Source organism: Stegodyphus dumicola, chromosome 5, assembly GCF_044657685.1.
Source record: "Stegodyphus dumicola isolate Sdum_Otavi_A_Nest chromosome 5, ASM4465768v1".
Lineage (NCBI taxonomy): Eukaryota > Metazoa > Arthropoda > Arachnida > Araneae > Eresidae > Stegodyphus > Stegodyphus dumicola.
This window is the reverse complement of record NC_140772.1, coordinates 230,300,764-230,314,049: the sequence shown is the minus strand read 5'-3', so window position 1 is coordinate 230,314,049 and position 13,286 is coordinate 230,300,764. Positions and strand designations below refer to the sequence as shown.

At 33.0% G+C, this 13,286-nt stretch overlaps 1 protein-coding gene across 2 annotated transcripts in view; it reads right to left on the bottom strand.

Annotated features, from left to right (window-relative positions):
- The window catches only part of LOC118186443 (BUB3-interacting and GLEBS motif-containing protein ZNF207-like), a 68,191-nt gene that overhangs the window by 23,026 nt on the left and 31,879 nt on the right, over window positions 1-13,286 (bottom strand). The window lies entirely within an intron of this gene.

Sequence of the window (13,286 nt, the reverse complement as noted above, 5' to 3'; positions counted from 1 at the left end):
CACTATATGCTGAGTTATGAAATTCAGCTCAAGTTTTCCAGTAGAGAGTCTGCATGCACACACCATTTATTTATTTTTCTGACTTTTTTATATACATCCTTATTTAGTAATCTGATCATTAAGAATTTCCACTTTTTGACAAAAAAAAAAAAAAAAAAAAAATAATTAAGTACAGTTTAAAATACTCTTTTGAATGGGTTTACTTTTCAAGTATACTTTATGCAAATATTTAACATTATTAATCAATATTACCCAAACATATTTCAGATTTTAATCATTATGACTCCAATATTTTCAAAATCCAAAATTCTATACTTGTTTAAATGTTCACCAATTATAAAAATGACCTTAATTTTGTTTTAAAATAATGATAAAAAAAAGCAACAGCTAATAAATCTTCTATTAATGGCACAAAGGTACCCTTTCACTTAGACAAGATAGTTCTTGTACTTTGTTATATTTATAACATCGGGAGGTATCAAACTGGTGCATATATCTTTCTACAGAAAAAAGTTTGATATGCATTGCTCTATAATTGAAAAGATCCATGGATTTTTATTTTTTTTTTATTAAATACTACTCTTAGAATTTTGCAAGTCTTAAACAAAATCAAATTAAGGAACAGCAGCATCTGTAAGAAACACAGAATATAGGGAAGATCTGTGTTCCGTCTTTTTGGTAGATAGGTGGTGCTCTTGATGCGCGCCGATGAAAAATATACCACTTGAAGCGTGAACATGAACAATGACGCATGTCATATTTATTTGATGCTTGATTATGTTTCATGGCCGCTATAGGCGGAAGTAATATAAGTTTATCGTTAAAATATGTTATTTCTATGTTCCGTGAACTCTTGAAATTTTGATTTGAAATTCTAATGCTCTTCCAACCTTGACTCCTGATACGAAACGATCTTTGAATTCACGACTCATGAAGAGAGACACCATACATTTTTCTGGTGTCTGAAACCCGCGACAAGGGGAATTACCTTTTGAAAGGTAAGAAATTTGATTTATTTGTTCTTGGTATCGATCTTTGAAAACGAAACATAATGGATGATTTAGCAAAAGAGAAAAAGAAACATGCTATTGTACGTAGTAAAGTTACTACACTTCTAAATAAACTTGAGAAATTATTATCGGAAGAATTAAGTAAAGAACATCTAGAAGATCTAAATTCATCATATGAATTGTTAATTGAATACCATGAGAAACTTAAAACTCTTGACTCAAAGATCGATGCTCTCATAATTGATGAAAAAGAATATGATAACGAACTACTTGTATGTGAAGAGTATGATGAAAAAATTATAACGTTTAAAGCTAAGATTGTTAGTAAAGTAAAGAAAATTAACAGTAATGAAGTTGTTGAAAGAAGTATAATTACAACTAGTAATGGTATTAGTAGTACTCTGAATGGTAATAATGTTGTTACAAGTAGTGCTTCAGTAAAGTTACCTAAATTAAGTATTGAAAAATTTGCTGGTGATCCCAGTAAATGGCTCGAATTCTTTAATTCGTATGATAATGCTATTCATTCTAATCCAAGTTTATCTAAAATAGATAAGTTTACATATTTGAAAAGTTTATTATCTGGTTCAGCATATAATTGTGTTTCTGGTTATGCTTTATCTGAAGAAAATTATGATCTATGTATTAAAAGTTTAGAAGAGAGGTTTGGTCGTAAAGATGTTATTATATCAAAATTCATGCAGATGTTGTTACAGTTAGAACCAGTTAAAAGTTCTTCAAATGTTTTTGAGTTAAGAAAGCTCTATGATCAGTTACAAATCTGTGTTAGAAATTTAAGTAGTTTAGATGTTACTAGCGGTTCATACGGACAGTTATTGAACCCAATAATTCTTAAATTGTTACCTGAAGATTTAGTTCTTGAATTCCATAGAAAAAGAACATCTAACCAAACTATAGAAGTAAGTGAATTAATAGAGTTCATTAAAATCGAAACTGAATGCCAAGAAGCAAGTATTTTGATTAATAGCTCAAAAGGTAATAAATACACAGGGGTTAATCCTAAACAAGGGTTCAAAAATTATAAAGTCAAATCACAAGCTTCTGCTTTTAACACATCGGTAAAAATGTTTTGCATATTCTGCAAATCAAACGAACATACATCTGCCGGATGTTCGAAATTTTCCGACGAACAAAAACGAAAGAAATTAAAACATGAAGGTCACTGTTACAAATGCTTTCTGAGATCACATTTGCGGTCGTTTTGTCATTCAAAAATACAACCATGCGAAAATTGTAACGACAAAAATCATAATAAACTTTTCTGCCGTTTGAAATCGAAAGAAATGGAAGATGTTAAATCCGCAGATACGCAAAATAAAACTTTAGTATCTACTTCCCACTGTAACACTCTAAAACCTGAAAATAGTGTGCTTTTACAGACATGTTCTGTTATTGCTCAAAGCAAAAATAAATCGAGAATCGTAAGATTATTAATTGATTCAGGTAGTGAACGAAACTTCATCACCCACAAGTTAGCGCGCGATTTGGAATTGCAAGTCATTAGAAAAGAATTTCTAACAATTTATTCGTTTGGAAATCAGCGCGGTAACTCGCAAGAATTTGATGTATATAGTCTAAAAATAAAAAATAAAAACGATGATCGCTGCCTTGTTGTAGAAGCTATAGGGATAGAATTAATATCATCAATAGAATTCCAGGCGCCATCAACATGTCAAAACATTAAAGAATTTATGACTAAAAAGGGCTTGGAACTTTCGGATACAAGTCCCGTTAATGAGAACATAAATATTCTGCTTGGCGCGGAGCGTTTCTGGTATATACAAACAGGAAGTAATTCAATGATAAATGATGGTTTGTTTATAGTACCGACCATATTTGGATACACAGTGATGGGTAAAGTAAAAAATAATAATACTCGAATTAATGCGTTGTTTTTATCTGCCGTTGAAGAAAACACATTTGATTTGCAGTCATTTTGGAAATTGGATTCGCTAGGAATTGAAAATGAAAACAAAACGTTTTCGGAAACTGATTTGGATACTATTAAGCATTTTAACGACAGTTTAAAATTTAATAACGGCAGATACGAAACAAAACTCTTTTGGAAGGACAATAAATCACAACTCGCTGATAATTTTTTCGTTGCTAAACAACGATTTCTAGGACTTAAGCATAAATTAAAGGGAAATGATTTCCTATATAATGAATATGATAATATAATTAGAGAACAAGTTGAAAAGGGGATTGTTGAACAATGTAAGTTTGTTGAAAATGAACCTAACTGTTATTATATGCCTCATAGGCCTGTTATACGTGAAGGAAAAGTAACAACAAGAATAAGAATAGTATATGATGCCTCTTCTAAGTCTGAAGGAGCTAAATCGTTAAATGAATGTTTGATATCAGGCCCTAATTTAAATCCTAACTTGTTGGATATAATTTTAAAATTTCGCGTACATAAAGTTGCATTTTGTGCAGACATAGAGAAGGCTTTTCACCAAATTCAAATTGATAGTGAAGATAGAAATTTTTTAAGGTTCTTATGGTTTGATCATTCTTACGACAATAGTTTAGGCTTTAAGGTTTTCCGAATGTGCCGAGTGCCGTTTGGAATGACAACAAGTCCGTTTATTTTGTCCGCCACTATCAAACATCATATTAAGGGTTATGAAAAGAAATATAGCAAAGCTGTTGACATGTTAAATAAGTCCCTATATGTTGATGACCTTATCCATGGAGCAGACTCCGTTGAAGAAGTTTTCTCATTATCAACTGATGCAGTTAAAATTCTTCAAGACGCTGGTATGAACTTAAGAAAATTCGAATCAAATTCCGTATCTTTAAAAAATCATTGGCAAGATATTGGTTTAATTAATAAGGAAGATAATTTGGATAAGAAAACGTTAAAGGTGCTGGGAATAATTTGGGATTTGGATGAGGACACATTGAAATTAGATGTACAAGAACTTTTACAACCAGTTGACTGGAAACACGTTACAAGGCGAAAGGTATTACAGATTGTGGCAAAAATTTATGACCCAGTTGGATTCATTGCACCCTTTGTTATCAGAATAAAATTCTTATTACAAGAGTTATGGGAACGGGGTATTGATTGGGACACAATTTTGCCCAGCTATTTGAGTGAAAAATTTAAAACTTGGTACTTTGAAATTGAAGTTATTCTCAACTTGTGTATTCCTAGAAAATACATATTAAATGATGAATGTGTAAATTTCGATAAAATAGAGCTTTTTGTCTTTTGTGACGCCAGCCTCAAGGATAACCTTCACGGAGGAGCCACATTAACATTATCTGCTCTGCGACAGAAATATTGGATCGTTAATGGCCGAGAAATTGTAAGAAAAATAATTTGGAAATGTATAAAATGTTTTAAAAATCGAACAAGCACATCCAGTCAGATAATGGGCGACCTACCTGCTTCTCGCGTATTGCCAGATAGAACATTCTCGAATACAGGACTGGATTTTGCAGGCCCCTTTTTAATTAAAGCTAAGAAAGGAAGAGGAGGAACGAGATATAAATGTTACGTTTGCCTTTACATATGCTTCACCACAAAGGCCATTCACCTAGAAGTAGTCAGTGATCTAACAACTGAAGCATTCCTAGCATCTTGCATATTCCTAGCATATTGCATATTTTCGTGATCCTGATTCTTGCTGTACGTCTTTTGTTCTTTCAAAGAGCCGTGTATCCCCACTTAAAAAATTAACCTTGCCTCGTTTAGAACTTATGGGAGCCATTATTGCCACAAGAATAGTTAAATATTTAAGGAAATTATTTAATATCCAAGAAGATAATGTAATTTGTTTTAGTGACTCTAAAATTGTTCTTCACTGGATCAGGGGTACCGCTGATAAATGGAAACCCTTTGTTGCTAATCGTGTACGTGAAATACAAGATGTTGTATCACCTTCGCAATGGAAATACTGTAAGGGAAATGACAATCCGGCTGACATAGTTTCACGTGGATTAAGAGCTTCTGATCTAGTGGAAAATAAACTTTGGTTCAATGGACCAGTGTGGTTAAAAGAGAAAAATGTACCTTCAACATCTTTTGATCCTTTGATTGAGCCTATGGTAGAAGGGGTACAGGTAGAACAGCGTCAAACTACTGTATGTTCTGTTATTAGCCAAGAGGCTGAATTTGAATTGACATCCAGATTTTCATCCTGGAAAAAATTGAAACGCGTAACTGCATGGTGTTTAAGATTCTGCCACAATATTAAACCTACATCTTTAAAACTCAAGGGTTTTTTTAACAGTTCAAGAATTGGATAAGGCAAGCAATTTGATTTTTAAAATCATGCAAAATTCCGAATTTAGAGAAGAAATTAGACTTTTGAAAGCAGGGAAGAAATTGAATCTCAGCAGTAAAATCCTGAAATTAAATCCTTTTCTTGATAGAGAAGAAATCCTTAGAGTTGGTGGTAGACTCTGTAACTCGAATCTTTCAGAAAACACAAAGCATCCAATCATTCTTCCCAAAAGTCACCAAGTTACTGAACTGATAGTCAAACACTTTCACGAAGTGAACCTTCACGGAGGAGCCACATTAACATTATCTGCTCTGCGACAGAAATATTGGATCGTTAATGGCCGAGAAATTGTAAGAAAAATAATTTGGAAATGTATAAAATGTTTTAAAAATCGAACAAGCACATCCAGTCAGATAATGGGCGACCTACCTGCTTCTCGCGTATTGCCAGATAGAACATTCTCGAATACAGGACTGGATTTTGCAGGCCCCTTTTTAATTAAAGCTAAGAAAGGAAGAGGAGGAACGAGATATAAATGTTACATTTGCCTTTACATATGCTTCACCACAAAGGCCATTCACCTAGAAGTAGTCAGTGATCTAACAACTGAAGCATTCCTAGCAACTCTGAAAAGATTTGTGTCACGCAGAGGAAAACCCAAGAAAATCTTTTCCGATAGAGGCACCAACCTTGTTGGGGCTGATCGAGAATTAAGAAGATACAAAGCTACACTTTCCTCTGAAGAAGCATTTCAAAACTACCTGAGCGGTGAAAATAGTCAATGGATCTTCAATCCTCCTGCTGCCCCTCACTTTGGAGGCCTTTGGGAGGCTGGAGTGAAACAAATGAAGATTCACTTAAAGCGGACTATTGGGATCCAGGTTCTGACATACGAAGAATTTCACACCTTAATTACACAAATCGAGGCGTGTTTGAATTCCAGGCCAATAGTTTCCATCTCATCTGACCCTGAAGATTTTAATCCTTTAACACCTGGACATTTCCTAATTGGGACTACATTAACAGCAATTCCTGAACCTGATCTTACAAATAATAAGCTAACCCCTGCTGAAAGATGGAAATTGACACAGCAAATTTTCCAGAGCTTTTGGAAACGTTGGTCTAGAGATTATCTTTCACAATTACAAGGGCGTACCAAATGGTTGAGGGATAAACCAAATTTAGCCCTCAATGACTTAGTCTTGATAAAGGACGAAAATTTGCCTCCATTAAAGTGGCGACTTGGACGAGTAATTGAACTATATCCTGGTGCTGATGGAAAAGTTCGTGTTGTGAAACTAAAAACTTTATTGGGCGAAATGAAGCGTCCTATACATAAACTTTCCCGCTTACCATTGAGTGAATAAGACTCTAAAAAAAAACATTAATTGTATATTCATAATTTGTGTCTTTATTATTATTATTAATTCAATTATGTTTCAGATTCAGAGAATGGACCACAATTGTGGATTATGGTAATTTAGCAGTTTCATTATTTTGTTTTCCTTCTAGAGATTGTAAGTATGTTTTATTTGTAAAATTTTGTGCTAAATTTAATGTTGTTATTCAATTTAAATTTGTCATTATGCATTTTTATTTTATATGATATACTGTTGAACTTTGGAAAACTTGTTTGAATCTAAAATTGAAGATTTTTATAATAATGTTGTAATGAACCAATGTTCATCGGGGCGGAGTATGTTCCGTCTTTTTGGTAGATAGGTGGCGCTCTTGATGCGCGCCGATGAAAAATATACCACTTGACGCTTGAACATGAACAATGACGCATGTCATATTTATTTGATGCTTGATTATGTTTCATGGCCGCTATAGGCGGAAGTAATATAAGTAATATAAGTTTATCGTTAATAAATGTTATTTCTATGTTCCGTGAACTCTTGAAATTTTGATTTGAAATTCTAATGCTCTCCCAACCTTGACTCCTGATACGAAACGATCTTTGAATTCACGACTCATGAAGAGAGACACCATACATTTTTCTGGTGTCTGAAACCCGCGACAAGGGGAATTACCTTTTGAAAGGTAAGAAATTTGATTTATTTGTTCTTGGTATCGATCTTTGAAAACGAAACATAATGGATGATTTAGCAAAAGAGAAAAAGAAACGTGCTATTGTACGTAGTAAAGTTACTACACTTCTAAATAAACTTGAGAAATTATTATCGGAAGAATTATGTAAAGAACATCTAGAAGATCTAAATTCATCATATGAATTGTTAATTGAATACCATGAGAAACTTAAAACTCTTGACTCAAAGATCGATGCTCTCATAATTGATGAAAAAGAATATGATAACGAACTACTTGTATGTGAAGAGTATGATGAAAAAATTATAACGTTTAAAGCTAAGATTGTTAGTAAAGTAAAGAAAATTAACAGTAATGAAGTTGTTGAAAGAAGTATAATTACAACTAGTAATGGTATTAGTAGTACTCTGAATGGTAATAATGTTGTTACAAGTAGTGCTTCAGTAAAGTTACCTAAATTAAGTATTGAAAAATTTGCTGGTGATCCCAGTAAATGGCTCGAATTCTTTAATTCGTATGATAATGCTATTCATTCTAATCCAAGTTTATCTAAAATAGATAAGTTTACATATTTGAAAAGTTTATTATCTGGTTCAGCATATAATTGTGTTTCTGGTTATGCTTTATCTGAAGAAAATTATGATCTATGTATTAAAAGTTTAGAAGAGAGGTTTGGTCGTAAAGATGTTATTATATCAAAATTCATGCAGATGTTGTTACAGTTAGAACCAGTTAAAAGTTCTTCAAATGTTTTTGAGTTAAGAAAGCTCTATGATCAGTTACAAATCTGTGTTAGAAATTTAAGTAGTTTAGATGTTACTAGCGGTTCATACGGACAGTTATTGAACCCAATAATTCTTAAATTGTTACCTGAAGATTTAGTTCTTGAATTCCATAGAAAAAGAACATCTAACCAAACTATAGAAGTAAGTGAATTAATAGAGTTCATTAAAATCGAAACTGAATGCCGAGAAGCAAGTATTTTGATTAATAGCTCAAAAGGTAATAAATACACAGGGGTTAATCCTAAACAAGGGTTCAAAAATTATAAAGTCAAATCACAAGCTTCTGCTTTTAACACATCGGTAAAAATGTTTTGCATATTCTGCAAATCAAACGAACATACATCTGCCGGATGTTTGAAATTTTCCGACGAACAAAAACGAAAGAAATTAAAACATGAAGGTCACTGTTACAAATGCTTTCTGAGATCACATTTGCGGTCGTTTTGTCATTCAAAAATACAACCATGCGAAAATTGTAACGACAAAAATCATAATAAACTTTTCTGCCGTCTGATACGAAACGATCTTTGAATTCACGACTCATGAAGAGAGACACCATACAATCTGATTTTTAGCTTTACATGAAAATACATTATATCATTTCATTTGCAACTGCCCTTCAAAATGAAATAATAAAATTTAAAGCATGTAATGGAAAAGCAGTTTTATTTAGGAGCCAAACTTCTGAATTTCAACTGATATTATTGGAAATAAAATTACTAATCTTCAACAATGATAAAAGTTATCTGAACAGCCAATTTGGACTTAATTTTAAATTAAAGTTTATCAATTTAACAGTTATGAATTAAACTGCAAAAATAAGCAAACTGCATTATCATTATTGTATAGTTATGTTACAGTTTTATGGCCTTTAATATACTATAAATCAAAGTAAGAACACAAATATAAAAATGGGAGATGCATTTCTATTTAGTAAGAAATAAGTATTTGTGTTTAAGAAAGCAGGTGTTGTGCCTGGTCCTCCGAAATTGTGACCCTGAAAATAGGTAGCGCCCTCTAGGGAGAAAAAATGTAAGTTGGAGACTGGCTTTCGGTGGGAGAGGCCGAATGCTCAGTATGCTCAGTGTGGTAATTTTATAAATTTAACAATCCTATTATCTTATATATTTCTATTTGTACAAAGTGTATATAGTTTACGTTGACTGTTTGAATAAATTAAAAGATAAATCTGAGTCTATTAATTACGGCACCGGACACGGCTGGATCTTACACTGGTGCAGTACGACACGATTAGAATCGAAACTAATGCTTCAACGGAGAATGGTAAGTGATTTATGCTTACCTATTACTTTAAAGTGACTCTAAATTTTAGTTATGTAAACTGTATAATGAGATAAATTATAAGTTACTATAATAGTTTGAACTAATTAGCGCTATATTACGAAGTTATAAGAAAGTCGCAAAATGTTCTCAGTTAAAGGTCTCAAGAAACAAGATTTATTTTTATTGGCAAAAGAACTAGGTCAGGATGCTGATGAAAGTCTTACACTCACATAACTGAAAGATAAAATTACTAACAGTAACGATTACAAAACTGATCCTGAATTTGTTAAATCTATGCTAATACCCATAATTGATGATAGGAAATTAGCTGAAGAATTATAAAAGTTTAAATTAGGAAAAGAACAGGAATTAGAAATCGCAAAACTTAGAGCTTCATCTAATTTTAATCTTTCGGATAACACATCCTTAGAAAATTTAATTAAAAGCATAAAAACTTTAACGATACCCGTTCCGACTCATCTGGAATCATGGACCCTTTATTTCTCTTCGCTAGAAAGAGCATTTAAGATGAAAAATGTACCAGAAGAATACAAAGCCGAAATTTTGATAAATCTTTTAGGTGAAAATGCAACAAACGCTTTGATTTATTTTAGTGAAGATGTCAAAAATTATGAAGCAGTTAAGAATAAAATCTTAAAAGAATATCAGCCAACTGCTCAAGCATGTTTGGATATGTTTCGAAAGGCTAAACGTCAGTCAGGGGAAACACATGCACAATTTGCAGCCCGGTTAATGACACAGTGGAAATACTATTGCACCTTAAGGAATGCGAATGATTTAAACACAGTCCATGAATTAATTGTAGCCGATAAATTAATGCAAACTCTTGATCACGAGACAGCCATGCATATAAATGTAAAACAAGGTGATACTTGGTTAAAACCTGCGAAAATCAGAAAGGAATGTGACACGTTCTTCGCTTGTAAAAGAAAATCTTTAAATAATATCGGTAGCTGTTCTCAGAAAACACCGAATATTGAAACCAAAAGTACCCGCTTCTATGCGAAAACTGGATGGTTTGCCCAAAATTACTAAATTTAAAAAGGATTGTTATATTTGTGGATCTTTCCAACATATAGCTAAAGACTGTCAGAAGAAATTTAAATGCGAAAATCAGAATAAAACTATTTCCGAAAGTAATAAATCACAGAAAAGTGATGCGGTTGTGGCCCAGATTAATACAGAATACCTCGAGAAGAAACAAGTCGAAATTCAGCCTTTGCAATATGTGAAAATATTACTTGAAAATAAAGAAATTGATGCTATTATTGATTCAGGTACACAAATTTTGGTATTAAACAGTAATATTGTGTCGCCAACCGATCAAGATAATGGAAAAATTAAGTTAATATCTGCATTCGGCAAAGAAATAGAAGCGAAATTAATAAAATTATTTATGTCACTTGAAGATGAGGATTCTGATTTATTAAGTTACCCGGTAGACATTTTGGCGGCGGTAACAGATCGCTTGAACGTAGATTGTTTATTACCCATACAAACCTTTGAACTCTTGCGCGAAGGATGCGGTTTGAAGGGGGAAATAAATTTAATGGGGAAATGAATTTGGAAAGCGAAACGAATAAATGTTTAGACTACGTGGAGTCAAATACGGCTGAAATAAATATTCCTCAGCCATATGAAGAAACTAAAATAGAAAATAGGGATAATTCATATGTCAACACTCATTCAGTAATGACTCCAATACAGATATTAGAAAATAATCAAAGTAATGATGTACTGAAATTTCGAGAGGAGCAGATGTCTTGCCCGACTTTAGAAGAAGTCAGAATTAATTTAAAACACGGGAAAGGAAATTTTATGGAACTTGATAATATAATTTTTCATAAGGATAAAGTAATGGAAGATTCAGTTCAGCAGTTAGTTCTTCCAAAGAATCGAAGAAAAGATGTTTTAAAATTAGCACATGAATCTGTTTTCGGGGCTCACATGGGAGTAAAGAAAACAAAAGAGAGAATCAGATATGAATTCTACTAGCCCAATATGACTAATGATATTACTGAATATTGCCTATCTTGCGAACCATGTCAGTTAAGAAGTACCGAAAAAATAACTGATAGAATTCCTATTACCTCAGTTCCAAGACCTTATTTACCATTCAAAGTTGTTAATATCGATATTATAGGTCCTATAGGACCTCCTTCTGCTAGAAAACATAATTGTGTTTTATGTTTAATGGATCAACATTCCCGTTGGCCAGAAGCCATTCCATTACATTCTTTAACGGCAAAAGCTACTTGTGATGCTCAGTTGGAAATATTTGCAAGAACTGGTATTCCGAAAATTATAGCAAGTGATCAAGGAACTAACTTTATTTCTCAACTGACACAAGAATTTATGAAGCGTCTTGGATGTCATCCTAGATTTTCAGTTCTAGGATATCCAGCCAGTAATGGACTTGTCGAGAGGTACAACCGAGTTTTGAATAAAGCTCTACATCACATCATCCGTATGGATCCATCTAATTGGGATAAGTATCTACCATATTTGCTCTTTGCTTATCGCGAGGTTCCCAATTATACTACAGGGGTTTCTCCGTTCAAATTAATGTATGGTCGAGAGATACGTGGTCCACTGAGTGTCCTGAAATCTAGTTGGAATGGTGACATACCGATACCCTTAAATATGAAGCAATCAGTTGTTGATTATTTACAAGAAAGGAAAATTAACTTAGAACGAGCAGCTAATCAAGCATCCTTGATAGCATCTGAGAAACAAGCAGCTTATTCGAATTACTTTAATCATCAAGCTATACCTAAAGAATTTAAAGTAGGAGACAAAGTTTATTTGCTTATTCCTGATTCATCCAATAAACTTTATGCAAGATGGACTGGTCCGGGGGAGATTATAAAGTACTGTCCACCTCATTCATATAAAGTCAAACTCTCAGATGGGAAAGTAAGACATGTTCACGTGAATAAAATCAGAAAGTATATAGCTAGAGTAAATGCTGTGGGAGTTATTTTCGAAAACAAAGAAGAATTTGGAGAGATTCATCCAACCCGCAAGCTTCTTCTCAAGATATGGAAGTTGTTCTCCAAAAATTGCAACTTGAACACTTAACGGGTGATCAACAGCAGCAAATTCAACAACTCATAAGAAAGCACGAATCGTTATTTACAGGTAAAGTGAAAATTGCAAAGGTGGGTTTTCACAAAATAAAATTAAAACCCAACGAAGAAATGAAAAAGCCACATATCTACAGGATTCCGGAAACTTTAAAATCCAAAGTTAATGAACAAATTAAAGAGCTGTTAGAACTTGATTTAATAGAAGAAAGCAGTGCAGAAATTGCATATCCTATAATTTGTGTGAACAAGAAAAACGGGGGAATTCGATTGTGTGTTGATTATCGTGCATTGAATTCTGGAACAATTACTGATGATTTTCCTATGCAAAATGCTTCGAACTTACACATTCAATAGGAAAAGCTAATATAATATCAACACTGGAATTACTACAAGGTTATTGGGCTATTTCTATGGATCCTGAAAGTCGAGATTACACGTCGTTTAAAACCCATCGACAACAGTATAGATTTAAGGTTATGAGTTTTGGTCTGAAAAACGCTGCAGCAACCTTTCAAAGGGAAATCAATAAAGCACTCCATGAATACAAAGACTTTGCCAGAGCATATATTGATGACATTGCAATATTTTCAAAGGACTGGAAATCTCATATGATTCATTTGGATATGATACTCACTAAGTTGGAAGAGCTTCACTTTACAGTCAATATCAGCAAATGTGATTTTGCCAAACCGCAAATCAAATATTTGGGTCATGTAATCGGATCTGGAAAACATCAAGCCGATCCTGAGAAGATAGAAGCAATTTCCAGATTATCAAAACCGAAGACCA